Here is a 12,787-nt window from a genome sequence, read left to right as displayed (position 1 = left end):
TGGGCCTCATCTCGCCTGGAGGGCAAAACCTCCTGGATTTTCTCGAGTTGCGGCAGGTGCTCTCGACTTACGACGGGGACCTCAGGGAACCGCTCTGGTGGCCTCAGGAAAGGCCAGTCCCCATGCGAGTTCCTCGGGGGCGTCTCGGGATTCCTCTCCCGTCGATGCCGGAGCCTAAGACCTTGTGTGGAGTCGGGGCCGGAACCTGAGGATTCCTCTCCAGTGCTGACATGGATCTTGGGGTACTTCTGGAGTCTCCCCAGGGGAGTCAGTCCTCGTCTCGAATGCGGGCATGCACTTGCGCTTTCCTCCAGAGCGGTAGCAGCAGTGTCACGCAGTCCTCCGCATGGATCAAAGGATCTATGGTTTTCCCTCGAGTCTTTCCCACGAGGCTTTCCCACGAGGCTTTCCCACAGGGCTGTCCCACGTGCACACGTGGTGGGAGTCGATCCTCGGCTTGAACGTCAAGGCAGTGCAGGGAAAACAGGTTCCTCTGGAATGGACTGACACATCTGGGGGACTCTTGGAATGGTGTCTCGACCCTGGAGTTCCTCTCGCCTTTCCTGTGGAGAGCGCCTCCTCTTGAGATGCGACGGGAACGCCGGGAATTCTTTCCCTACGAAACAGGGAAAGGATCCCTCATCTCGAGCTAGGAGGCGGAAACGGGGCTCCCCTGGATGTGTGCGGGACACCACGTGCTTCCTCTCGAGTGGAGACGGGTATGTCGGGGAACTTCTTGAGTTGCAGCAAGGGTGTGAAGGACCCTTTGGAAGTTCCAGTGGTTAGATGTGATTGGCCTCGAGAAGCCTCAGCGGAAATGGGCCTCATCTCGCCTGGAGGGCAAAACCTCCTGGATTTTCTCGAGTTGCGGCAGGTGCTCTCGACTTACGACGGGGACCGCAGGTACCTGCTCTTGTGGCCTCAGGAAAGGCCAGTCCCCATGCGAGTTCCTCGGGGGCGTCTCGGGATTCCTCTCCCGTCGATGCCGGGGCCTAAGCCCTTGTGTGGAGTCGGGGCCGGAACCTGAGGATTCCTCTCCAGTGCTGACATGGATCTTGGGGTACTTGTGGAGTCTCCCCAGGGGAGTCAGTCCTCGTCTCGAATGCGGGCATGCACTTGCGCTTTCCTCCAGAGCGGTATCAGCAGTGTCACGCAGTCCGCCGCGTGGATCAAAGGATCTATGGTTTTCCCTCGAGTCTTTCCCACGAGGCTTTCCCACGAGGCTTTCCCACAGGGCTGTCCCACGTGCACACGTGGTGGGAGTCGATCCTCAGCTTGAACGTCAAGGCAGTGCAGGGAAAACAGGTTCCTCTGGAATGGGCTGACACATCTGGGGGACTCTTGGAATGGTGGCACGACCCTGGAGTTCCTCTCGCCTTTCCTGTGGAGATCGCCTCCTCTTGAGATGCGACGGGAACGCCGGGAATTCTTTCCCTACGAAACAGGGAAAGGATCCCTCATCTCGAGCTAGGAGGCGGAAACGGGGCTCCCCTGGATGTATGCGGGACACCACGTGCTTCCTCTCGAGTGGAGACGGGTATGTCGGGGAACTTCTTGAGTTGCAGCAATGGTGTGAAGGACCCTTTGGAAGTTCCAGTGGTTAGATGTGATTGGCCTTGAGAACCCTCAGCGGAAATGGGCCTCATCTCGCCTGGAGGGCAAAACCTCCTGGATTTTCTCGAGTTGCGGCAGGTGCTCTCGACTTACGACGGGGACCTCAGGGACCCGCTCTGGTGGTCTCAGGAAAGGCCAGTCCCCATGCGAGTTCCTCGGGGGCGTCTCGGGATTCCACTCCCGGCGATGCCCGGACTTAAGCCCTTGTGTGGAGTCAGGGCCGGAACCTGAGGATTCCTCTCCAGTGCTGACATGGATCTTGGGGTACTTCTGGAGTCTCCCCAGGGGAGTCAGTCCTCGTCTCGAATGCGGGCATGCACTTGCGCTTTCCTCCAGAGCGGTAGCAGCAGTGTCACGCAGTCCGCCGCGTGGATCAAAGGATCTATGATTTTCCCTCGAGTCTTTCCCACGAGGCTTTCCCACGAGGCTTTCCCACAGGGCTGTCCCACGTGCACACGTGGTGGGAGTCGATCCTCGGCTTGAACGTCAAGGCAGTGCAGGGAAAACAGGTTCCTCTGGAATGGGCTGACACATCTGGGGGACTCTTGGAATGGTGGCACGACCCTGGAGTTCCTCTCGCCTTTCCTGTGGAGATCGCCTCCTCTTGAGATGCGACGGGAACGCCGGGAATTCTTTCCCTACGAAACAGGGAAAGGATCCCTCATCTCGAGCTAGGAGGCGGAAACGGGGCTCCCCTGGATGTGTGCGGGACCCACGTGCATCCTCTCGAGTGGAGACGGGTATGTCGGGGAACTTCTTGAGTTGCAGCAAGGGTGTGAAGGACCCTTTGGAAGTTCCAGTGGTTAGATGTGATTGGCCTCGAGAAGCCTCAGCGGAAATGGGCCTCATCTCGCCTGGAGGGCAAAACCTCCTGGATTTTCTCGAGTTGCGGCAGGTGCTCTCGACTTACGACGGGGACCTCAGGGACCCGCTCTGGTGGCCTCAGGAAAGGCCAGTCCCCATGCGAGTTCCTCGGGGGCCTCTCGGGATTCCTCTCCCGTCGATGCCGGGGCCTAAGACCTTGTGTGGAGTCGGGGCCGGAACCTGAGGATTCCTCTCCAGTGCTGACATGGATCTTGGGGTACTTCTGCAGTCTCCCCAGGGGAGTTAGTCCTCGTTTCGAATGCGGGCATGCACTTGCGCTTTCCTCCAGAGCGGTAGCAGCAGTGTCACGCAGTCCGCCGCGTGGATCAAAGGATCTATGGTTTTCCCTCGAGTCTTTCCCACGAGGCTTTCCCCCGAGGCTTTCCCACAGGGCTGTCCCACGTGCACACGTGGTGGGAGTCGATCCTCGGCTTGAACGTCAAGGAAGTGCAGGGAAAACAGGTTCCTCTGGAATGGACTGACACATCTGGGGGACTCTTGGAATGGTGTCACGACCCTGGAGTTCCTCTCGCCTTTCCTGTGGAGAGCGCCTCCTCTTGAGATGCGACGGGAACGCCGGGAATTCTTTCCCTACGAAACAGGGAAAGGATCCCTCATCTCGAGCTAGGAGGCGGAAACGGGGCTCCCCTGGATGTGTGCGGGACCCACGTGCTTCCTCTCGAGTGGAGACGGGTAGGTCGGGGAACTTCTTGAGTTGCAGCAAGGGTGTGAAGGACCCTTTGGAAGTTCCAGTGGTTAGACGTGATTAGCCTCGAGAAGCCTCAGCGGAAATGGGCCTCATCTCGCCTGGAGGGCAAAACCGCCTGGATTTTCTCGAGTTGCGGCAGGTGCTCTCGACTTACGACGGGGACCTCAGGGACCCGCTCTGGTGGCCTCAGGAAAGGCCAGTCCCCATGCGAGTTCCTCAGGGGCCTCTCGGGATTCCTCTCCCGTCGATGCCGGGGCCTAAGACCTTGTGTGGAGTCGGGGCCGGAACCTGAGGATTCCTCTCCAGTGCTGACATGGATCTTGGGGTACTTCTGGAGTCTCCCCAGGGGAGTCAGTCCTCGTCTCGAATGCGGGCATGCACTTGCGCTTTCCTCCAGAGCGGTAGCAGCAGTGTCACGCACTCCGCCGCGTGGATCAAAGGATCTATGGTTTTCCCTCGAGTCTTTCCCACGAGGCTTTCCCACGAGGCTTTCCCACAGGGCTGTCCCACGTGCACACGTGGTGGGAGTCGATCCTCGGCTTGAACGTCAAGGCAGTGCAGGGAAAACAGGTTCCTCTGGAATGGACTGACACATCTGGGGGACTCTTGGAATGGTGTCTCGACCCTGGAGTTCCTCTCGCCTTTCCTGTGGAGAGCGCCTCCTCTTGAGATGCGACGGGAACGCCGGGAATTCTTTCCCTACGAAACAGGGAAAGGATCCCTCATCTCGAGCTAGGAGGCGGAAACGGGGCTCCCCTGGATGTGTGCGGGACCCACGTGCTTCCTCTCGAGTGGAGACGGGTAGGTCGGGGAACTTCTTGAGTTGCAGCAAGGGTGTGAAGGACCCTTTGGAAGTTCCAGTGGTTATACGTGATTAGCCTCGAGAAGCCTCAGCAGAAATGGGCCTCATCTCGCCTGGAGGGCAAAACCTCCTGGATTTTCTCGAGTTGCGGCAGGTGCTCTCGACTTACGACGGGGACCTCAGGGACCCGCTCTGGTGGCCTCAGGAAAGGCCAGTCCCCATGCGAGTTCCTCGGGGGACACTCGGGATTCCTCTCCCGTCGATGGCGGGGCCTAAGACCTTGTGTGGAGTCGGGGCTGGAACCTGAGGATTCCTCTCCAGTGCTGACATGGATCTTGGGGTACTTCTGGAGTCTCCCCAGGGGAGTCAGTCCTCGTCTCGAATGCGGGCATGCACTTGCGCTTTCCTCCAGAGCGGTAGCAACAGTGTCACGCAGTCCGCCGCGTGGATCAAAGGATCTATGGTTTTCCCTCGAGTCTTTCCCACGAGGCTTTCCCACGAGGCTTTCGCACAGGGCTGTCCCACGTGCACACGTGGTGGGAGTCGATCCTCGGCTTTAACGTCAAGGCAGTGCAGGGAAAACAGGTTCCTCTGGAATGGACTGACACATCTGGGGGACTCTTGGAATGGTGGCACGACCCTGGAGTTCCTCTCGCCTTTCCTGTGGAGAGCACCTCCTCTTGAGAAGCGACGGGAACGCCGGGAATTCTTTCCCTACGAAACAGGGAAAGGATCCCTCATCTCGAGCTAGGAGGCGGAAACAGGGCTCCCCTGGATGTGTGCGGGACCCACGTGCGTCCTCTCGAGTGGAGACGGGTATGTCGGGGAACTTCTTGAGTTGCAGCAAGGGTGTGAAGGACCCTTTGGAAGTTCCAGTGGTTAGACGTGATTAGCGTCGAGAAGCCTCAGCGGAAATGGGCCTCATCTCTCCTGGAGGGCAAAACCTCCTGGATTTTCTCGAGTTGCGGCAGGTGCTCTCGACTTACGACGGAGACCTCAGGGACCCGCTCTGGTTTACTCAGGAAAGGCCAGTCCCCATGCGAGTTCCTCGGGGGCCTCTCGGGATTCCTCTCCCGTCGATGCCGGGGCCTAAGACCTCGTGTGGAGTCGGGGCCGGAACCTGAGGATTCCTCTCCAGTGCTGACATGGATCTTGGGGTACATCTGCAGTCTCCCCAGGGGAGTCAGTCCTCGTTTCGAATGCGGGCATGCACTTGCACTTTCTTCCAGAGCGGTAGCAGCAGTGTCACGCAGTCTGCCGCGTGGATCAAAGGATCTATGGTTTTCCCTCGAGTCTTTCCCACGAGGCTTTCCCCCGAGGCTTTCCCACAGGGTTGTCCCACGTGCACACGTGGTGGGAGTCGATCCTCGGCTTGAACGTCAAGGCAGTGCAGGGAAAACAGGTTCCTCTGGAATGCACTGACACATCTGGGGGACTCTTGGAATCGTGTCACGACCCTGGAGTTCCTCTCGCCTTTCCTGTGGAGAGCGCTTCCTCTTGAGATGCGACGGGAACGCCGGGAATTCTTTCCCTACGAAACAGGGAAAGTATCCCTCATCTCGAGCTAGGAGGCGGAAACGGGGCTCCCCTGGATGTGTGCGGGACCCCACGTGCTTCCTCTCGAGTGGAGACGGGTATGTCGGGGAACTTCTTGAGTTGCAGCAATGGTGTGAAGGACCCTTTGGAAGTTCCAGTGGTTAGATGTGATTGGCCTCGAGAAGCCTCAGCGGAAATGGGCCTCATCTCGCCTGGAGGTCAAAACCTCCTGGATTTTCTCGAGTTGTGGAAGGTGCTCTAGACTTACGACGGGGACCTCAGGGACCCGCTCTGGTGGCCTCAGGAAAGGCCAGTCCCCATGCGAGTTCCTCGGAGGCCTATCGGGATTCCTCTCCCGTCGATGCCGGGGCCTAAGACCTTGTGTGGAGTCGGGGCCGGAAACTGAGGATTCCTCTCAAGTGCTGACATGGATCTTGGGGTAATTCTGGAGTCTCCCCAGGGGAGTCAGTCCTCGTCTCGAATGCGGGCATGCACTTGCGCTTTCCTCCAGAGCAGTAGCAGCAGTGTCACGCAGTCCGCCGCGTCGATCAAAGATCTATGGTTTTCCCTCGAGTCTTTCCCACGAGGCTTTCCCATGAGGCTTTCCCACAGGGCTGTCCCACGTGTACACGTGGTGGGAGTCGATCCTCGGCTTGAACGTCAAGGCAGTGCAGGGAAAACAGGTTCCTCTGGAATGGGCTGACACATCTGGGGGACTCTTGGAATGGTGGCACGACCCTGGAGTTCCTCTCGCCTTTCCTGTGGAGAGCGCCTCCTCTTGAGATGCGCCGGGAACGCCGGGAACTCTTTCCCTACGAAACAGGGAAAGGATCCCTCATCTCGAGCTAGGAGGCGGAAACGGGGCACCCCTGGATGTGTGCGGGACACCAGGTGTTTCCTCTCGAGTGGAGACGGGTATGTCGGGGAACTTCTTGAGTTGCAGCAAGGGTGTGAAGGACCCTTTGGAAGTTCCAGTGGTTAGATGTGATTGGCCTCGAGAAGCCTCAGCGGAAATGGACCTCATCTCGCCTGGAGGGCAAAACCTCCTGGATTTTCTCGAGTTGCGGCAGGTGCTCTCGACTTACGACGGGGACCTCAGGGACACGCTCTGGTGGCCTCAGGAAAGGCCAGTCCCCATGCGAGTTCCTCGGGGACCTCTCGGGATTCCTCTCCCGTCGATGCCGGGGCCTAAGACCTTGAATGGAGTCGGGGCCGGAACCTGAGGATTCCTCTCCAGTGCTGACATGGATCTTGGGGTACTTCTGGAGTCTCCCCAGGGGAGTCAGTCCTCGTCTCGAATGCGGGCATGCACTTGCGCTTTCCTCCAGAGCGGTAGCAGCAGTGTCACGCAGTCCGCCGCGCGGATCAAAGGATCTATGGTTTTCCCTCGAGTCTTTCCCACGAGGCTTTCCCACGAGGCTTTCCCACAGGGCTGTCCCACGTGCACACGTGGTGGGAGTTGATCCTCGGCTTGAACGTCAAGGCAGTGCAGGGAAAACAGGTTCCTCTGGAATGGACTGACACATCTGGGGGACTCTTGGAATGGTGGCACGGCCCTGGAGTTCCTCTCGCCTTTCCTGTGGAGAGCGCCTCCTCTTGAGATGCGACGGGAACGCCAGGAATTCTTTCCCTACGAAACAGGGAAAGGATCCCTCATCTCGAGCTAGGAGGCGGAAACGGGGCTCCCCTGGATGTGTGCGGGACCCCACGTGCTTCCTCTCGAGTGGAGACGGGTATGTCGGGGAACTTCTTGAGTTGCAGCAAGGGTGTGAAGGACCCTTTGGAAGTTCCAGTGGTTAGATGTGATTGGCCTCGAGAAGCCTCAGAGGAAATGGGCCTCATCTCGCCTGGAGGGCAAAACCTCCTGGATTTTCTCGAGTTGCGGAAGGTGCTCTCGACTTTCGACGGGGACCTCAGGGAACCGCTCTGGTGGCCTCAGGAAAGGCCAGTCCCCATGCGAGTTCCTCGGGGGCGTCTCGGGATTCCTCTCCCGTCGATGCCGGGGCCTAAGACCTTGTGTGGAGTCGGGGCCGGAACCTGAGGATTCCTCTCCAGTGCTGACATGGATCTTGGGGTACTTCTGGAGTCTCCCCAGGGGAGTCAGTCCTCGTCTCGAATGCGGGCATGCACTTGCGCTTTCCTCCAGAGCGGTAGCAGCAGTGTCACGCAGTCCGCCGCGTGGATCAAAGGATCTATGGTTTTCCCTCGAGTCTTTCCCACGAGGCTTTCCCACGAGGCTTTCCCACAGGGCTGTCCCACGTGCACACGTGGTGGGAGTCGATCCTCGGCTTGAACGTCAAGGCAGTGCAGGGAAAACAGGTTCCTCTGGATTGGACTGACACATCTGGGGGACTCTTGGAATGGTGTCTCGACCCTGGAGTTCCTCTCGCCTTTCCTGTGGAGAGCGCCTCCTCTTGAGATGCGACGGGAACGCCGGGAATTCTTTCCCTACGAAACAGGGAAAGGATCCCTCATCTTGAGCTAGGAGGCGGAAACGGGGCTCCCCTGGATGTGTGCGGGAACCCACGTGCATCCTCTCGAGTGGAGACGGGTATGTCGGGGAACTTCCTGAGTGGCAGCAATGGTGTGAAGGACCCTTTGGAAGTTCCAGTGGTTAGATGTGATTGGCCTCGAGAAGCCTCAGCGGAAATGGGCCTCATCTCGCCTGGAGGGCAAAACCTCCTGGATTTTCTCGAGTTGCGGCAGGTGCTCTCGACTTACGACGGGGACCTCAGGGAACCGCTCTGGTGGCCTCAGGAAAGGCCAGTCCCCATGCGAGTTCCTCGGGGGCCTCTCGGGATTCCTCTCCCGTCGATGCCGGGGCCTAAGACCTTGTGTGGAGTCGGGGCCGGAACCTGAGGATTCCTCTCCAGTGCTGACATGGATCTTGGGGTACTTCTGGAGTCTCCCCAGGGGAGTCAGTCCTCGTCTCGAATGCGGGCATGCACTTGCGCTTTCCTCCAGAGCGGTAGCAGCAGTGTCACGCAGTGCGCCGCGTGGATCACAGGATCTATGGTTTTCCCTCGAGTCTTTCCCACGAGGCGTTCCCACGAGGCTTTCCCACAGGGCTGTCCCACGTGCACACGTGGTTGGAGTCGATCCTCGGCTTGAACGTCAAGGCAGTGCAGGGAAAACAGGTTCCTCTGGAATGGGCTGACACTACTGGGGGACTCTTGGAATGGTGGCATTACCCTGGAGTTCCTCTCGCCTTTCCTGTGGAGAGCGCCTCCTCTTGAGATGCGACGGGAACGCCGGGAATTCTTTCCCTACGAAACAGGGAAAGGATCCCTCATCTCGAGCTAGGAGGCGGAAACGGGGCTCCCCTGGATGTGTGCGGGAACCCACGTGCTTCCTCTCGAGTGGAGACGGGTATGTCGGGGAACTTCCTGAGTGGCAGCAATGGTGTGAAGGACCCTTTGGAAGTTCCAGTGGTTAGATGTGATTGGCCTCGAGAAGCCTCAGCGGAAATGGGCCTCATCTCGCCTGGAGGGCAAAACCTCCTGGATTTTCTCGAGTTGCGGCAGGTGCTCTCGACTTACGACGGGGACCTCAGGGAACCGCTCTGGTGGCCTCAGGAAAGGCCAGTCCCCATGCGAGTTCCTCGGGGGCCTCTCGGGATTCCTCTCCCGTCGATGCCGGGGCCTAAGACCTTGTGTGGAGTCGGGGCCGGAACCTGAGGATTCCTCTTCAGTGCTGACATGGATCTTGGGGTACTTCTGGAGTCTCCCCAGGGGAGTCAGTCCTCGTCTCGAATGCGGGCATGCACTTGCGCTTTCCTCCAGAGCGGTAGCAGCAGTGTCACGCAGTGCGCCGCGTGGATCAAAGGATCTATGGTTTTCCCTCGAGTCTTTCCCACGAGGCTTTCCCACGAGGCTTTCCCACAGGGCTGTCCCACGTGCACACGTGGTTGGAGTCGATCCTCGGCTTGAACGTCAAGGCAGTGCAGGGAAAACAGGTTCCTCTGGAATGGGCTGACACATCTGGGGGACTCTTGGAATGGTGGCATTACCCTGGAGTTCCTCTCGCCTTTCCTGTGGAGAGCGCCTCCTCTTGAGATGCGACGGGAACGCCGGGAATTCTTTCCTACGAAACAGGGAAAGGATCCCTCATCTCGAGCTAGGAGGCGGAAACGGGGCTCCCCTGGATGTGTGCGGGACACCACGTGCTTCCTCTCGAGTGGAGACGGGTATGTCGGGGAACTTCTTGAGTTGCAGCAAGGGTGTGAAGGACCCTTTGGAAGTTCCAGTGGTTAGATGTGATTGGCCTCGAGAAGCCTCAGCGGAAATGGGCCTCATCTCGCCTGGAGGGCAAAACCTCCTGGATTTTCTCGAGTTGCGGCAGGTGCTCTCGACTTACGACGGGGACCTCAGGGACCCGCTCTGGTGGCCTCAGGAAAGGCCAGTCCCCATGCGAGTTCCTCGGGGGCCTCTCGGGATTCCTCTCCCGTCGATGCCGGGGCCTAAGGCCTTGTGTGGAGTCGGGGCCGGAACCTGAGGATTCCTCTCCAGTGCTGACATGGATCTTGGGGTACTTCTGGAGTCTCCCCAGGGGAGTCAGTCCTCGTCTCGAATGCGGGCATGCATTGCGCTTTCCTCCAGAGCGGTAGCAGCAGTGTCACGCAGTCCGCCGCGTGGATCAAAGGATCTATGTTTTTCCCTCGAGTCTTTCCAACGAGGCTTTCCCACGAGGCTTTCCCACAGGGCTGTCCCACGTGCACACGTGGTGGGAGTCGATCCTCGGCTTGAACGTCAAGGCAGTGCAGGGAAAACAGGTTCCTCTGGAATGGACTGACACATCTGGGGGACTCTTGGAATGGTGTCTCGACCCTGGAGTTCCTCTCGCCTTTCCTGTGGAAAGCGCCTCCTCTTGAGATGCGACGGGAACGCCGGGAATTCTTTCCCTACAAAACAAGGAAAGGATCCCTCATCTCGAGCTAGGAGGCGGAAACGGGGCTCCCCTGGATGTGTGCGGGACCCCACGTGCTTCCTCTCGAATGGAGACGGGTATGTCGGGGAACTCCTTGAGTTGCAGCAAGGGTGTGAAGGACCCTTTGGAAGTTCCAGTGGTTAGATGTGATTGGCCTCGAGAAGCCTCAGCGGAAATGGGCCTCATCTCGCCTGGAGGGCAAAACCTCCTGGATTTTCTCGAGTTGCGGCAGGTGCTCTCGACTTACGACGGGGACCTCAGGGACCCGCTCTGGTGGCCTCAGGAAAGGCCAGTCCCCATGCGAGTTCCTCGGGGGCCTCTCGGGATTCCTCTCCCGTCGATGCCGGGGCCTAAGACCTTGTGTGGAGTCGGGGCCGGAACCTGAGGATTCCTCTCCAGTGCTGACATGGATCTTGGGGTACTTCTGGAGTCTCCCCAGGGGAGTCAGTCCTCGTCTCGAATGCGGGCATGCACTTGCGCTTTCCTCCAGAGCGGTAGCAGCAGTGTCACGCAGTCCGCCGCGTGGATCAAAGGATCTATGGTTTTCCCTCGAGTCTTTCCCACGAGGCTTTCCCACGAGGCTTTCCCACAGGGCTGTCCCACGTGCACACGTGGTGGGAGTCGATCCTCGGCTTGAACGTCAAGGCAGTGCAGGGAAAACAGGTTCCTCTGGATTGCACTGACACATCTGGGGGACACTTGGAATGGTGTCTCGACCCTGGAGTTCCTCTCGCCTTTCCTGTGGAGAGCGCCTCCTCTTGAGATGCGACGGGAACGCCGGGAATTCTTTCCCTACGAAACAGGGAAAGGATCCCTCATCTCGAGCTAGGAGGCGGAAACGGGGCTCCCCTGGATGTGTGCGGGACACCACGTGCTTCCTCTCGAGTGGAGACGGGTATGTCGGGGAACTTCTTGAGTTGCAGCAAGGGTGTGAAGGACCCTTTGGAAATTCCAGTGGTTAGATGTGATTGGCCTCGAGAAGCCTCAGCGGAAATGGGCCTCATCTCGCCTGGAGGGCAAAACCTCCTGGATTTTCTCGAGTTGCGGCAGGTGCTCTCGACTTACGACGGGGACCTCAGGGACCCGCTCTGGTGGCCTCAGGAAAGGCCAGTCCCCATGCGAGTTCCTCGGGGCCCGCTCGGGATTCCTCTCCCGTCGATGCCGGGGCCTAAGGCCTTGTGTGGAGTCGGGGCCGGAACCTGAGGATTCCTCTCCAGTGCTGACATGGATCTTGGGGTACTTCTGGAGTCTCCCCAGGGGAGTCAGTCCTCGTCTCGAATGTGGGCATGCATTGCGCTTTCCTCCAGAGCGGTAGCAGCAGTGTGACGCAGTCCGCCGCGTGGATCAAAGGATCTATGGTTTTCCCTCGAGTGTTTCCCACGAGGCTTTCCCACGAGGCTTTCCCACAGGGCTGTCCCAAGTGCACACGTGTTGGGAGTCGATCCTCGGCTTGAACGTCAAGGCAGTGCAGGGAAAACAGGTTCCTCTGGAATGGACTGACACATCTGGGGGACTCTTGGAATGGTGGCACGACCCTGGAGTTCCTCTCGCCTTTCCTGTGGAGAGCGCCTCCTCTTGAGATGCGACGAGAACGCCGGGAATTCTTTCCCTTCGAAACAGGGAAAGGATCCCTCATTTCGAGCTAGGAGGCGGAAACGGGGCTTCCCTGGATGTGTGCGGGACCCACGTGCTTCCTCTCGAGTGGAGACGGGTATGTCGGGGAACTTCTTGAGTTGCAGCAAGGGTGTGAAGGACCCTTTGGAAGTTCCAGTGGTTAGACATGATTAGCCTCGAGAAGCTTCAGTGGAAATGGGCCTCATCTCGCCTGGAGGGCAAAACCTCCTGGATTTTCTCGAGTTGCGGCAGGTGCTCTCGACTTACGACGGGGACCTCAGGGACCCGCTCTGGTGGCCTCAGGAAAGGCCAGTCCCCATGCGAGTTCCTCGTGGGCGTCTCCGGATTCCTCTCCCGTCGATGCCGGGGCCTAAGACCTTGTGTGGAGTCGGGGCCGGAACCTGAGGATTCCTCTCCAGTGCTGACATGGATCTTGGGGTATTTCTGGAGTCTCCCCAGGGGAGTCAGTCCTCGTCTCGAATGCGGGCATGCACTTGCGCTTTCCTCCAGAGCGGTAGCAGCAGTGTCACGCAGTCCGCCGCGTGGATCAAAGGATCTATGGTTTTCCCTCGAGTCTTTCCCACGAGGCTTTCCCACGAGGCTTTTCCACAGGGCTGTCCCACGTGCACACGTGGTGGGAGTCGATCCTCGGCTTGAACGTCAAGGCAGTGCAGGGAAAACAGGTTCCTCTGGAATGGACTGACACATCTGGGGGACTCTTG

This window comes from Ovis canadensis, chromosome 25 (genome assembly GCF_042477335.2).
Source record: "Ovis canadensis isolate MfBH-ARS-UI-01 breed Bighorn chromosome 25, ARS-UI_OviCan_v2, whole genome shotgun sequence".
In the NCBI taxonomy this organism is placed as follows: Eukaryota; Metazoa; Chordata; class Mammalia; order Artiodactyla; family Bovidae; genus Ovis; species Ovis canadensis.
This window is presented reverse-complemented; position numbering follows the sequence as displayed.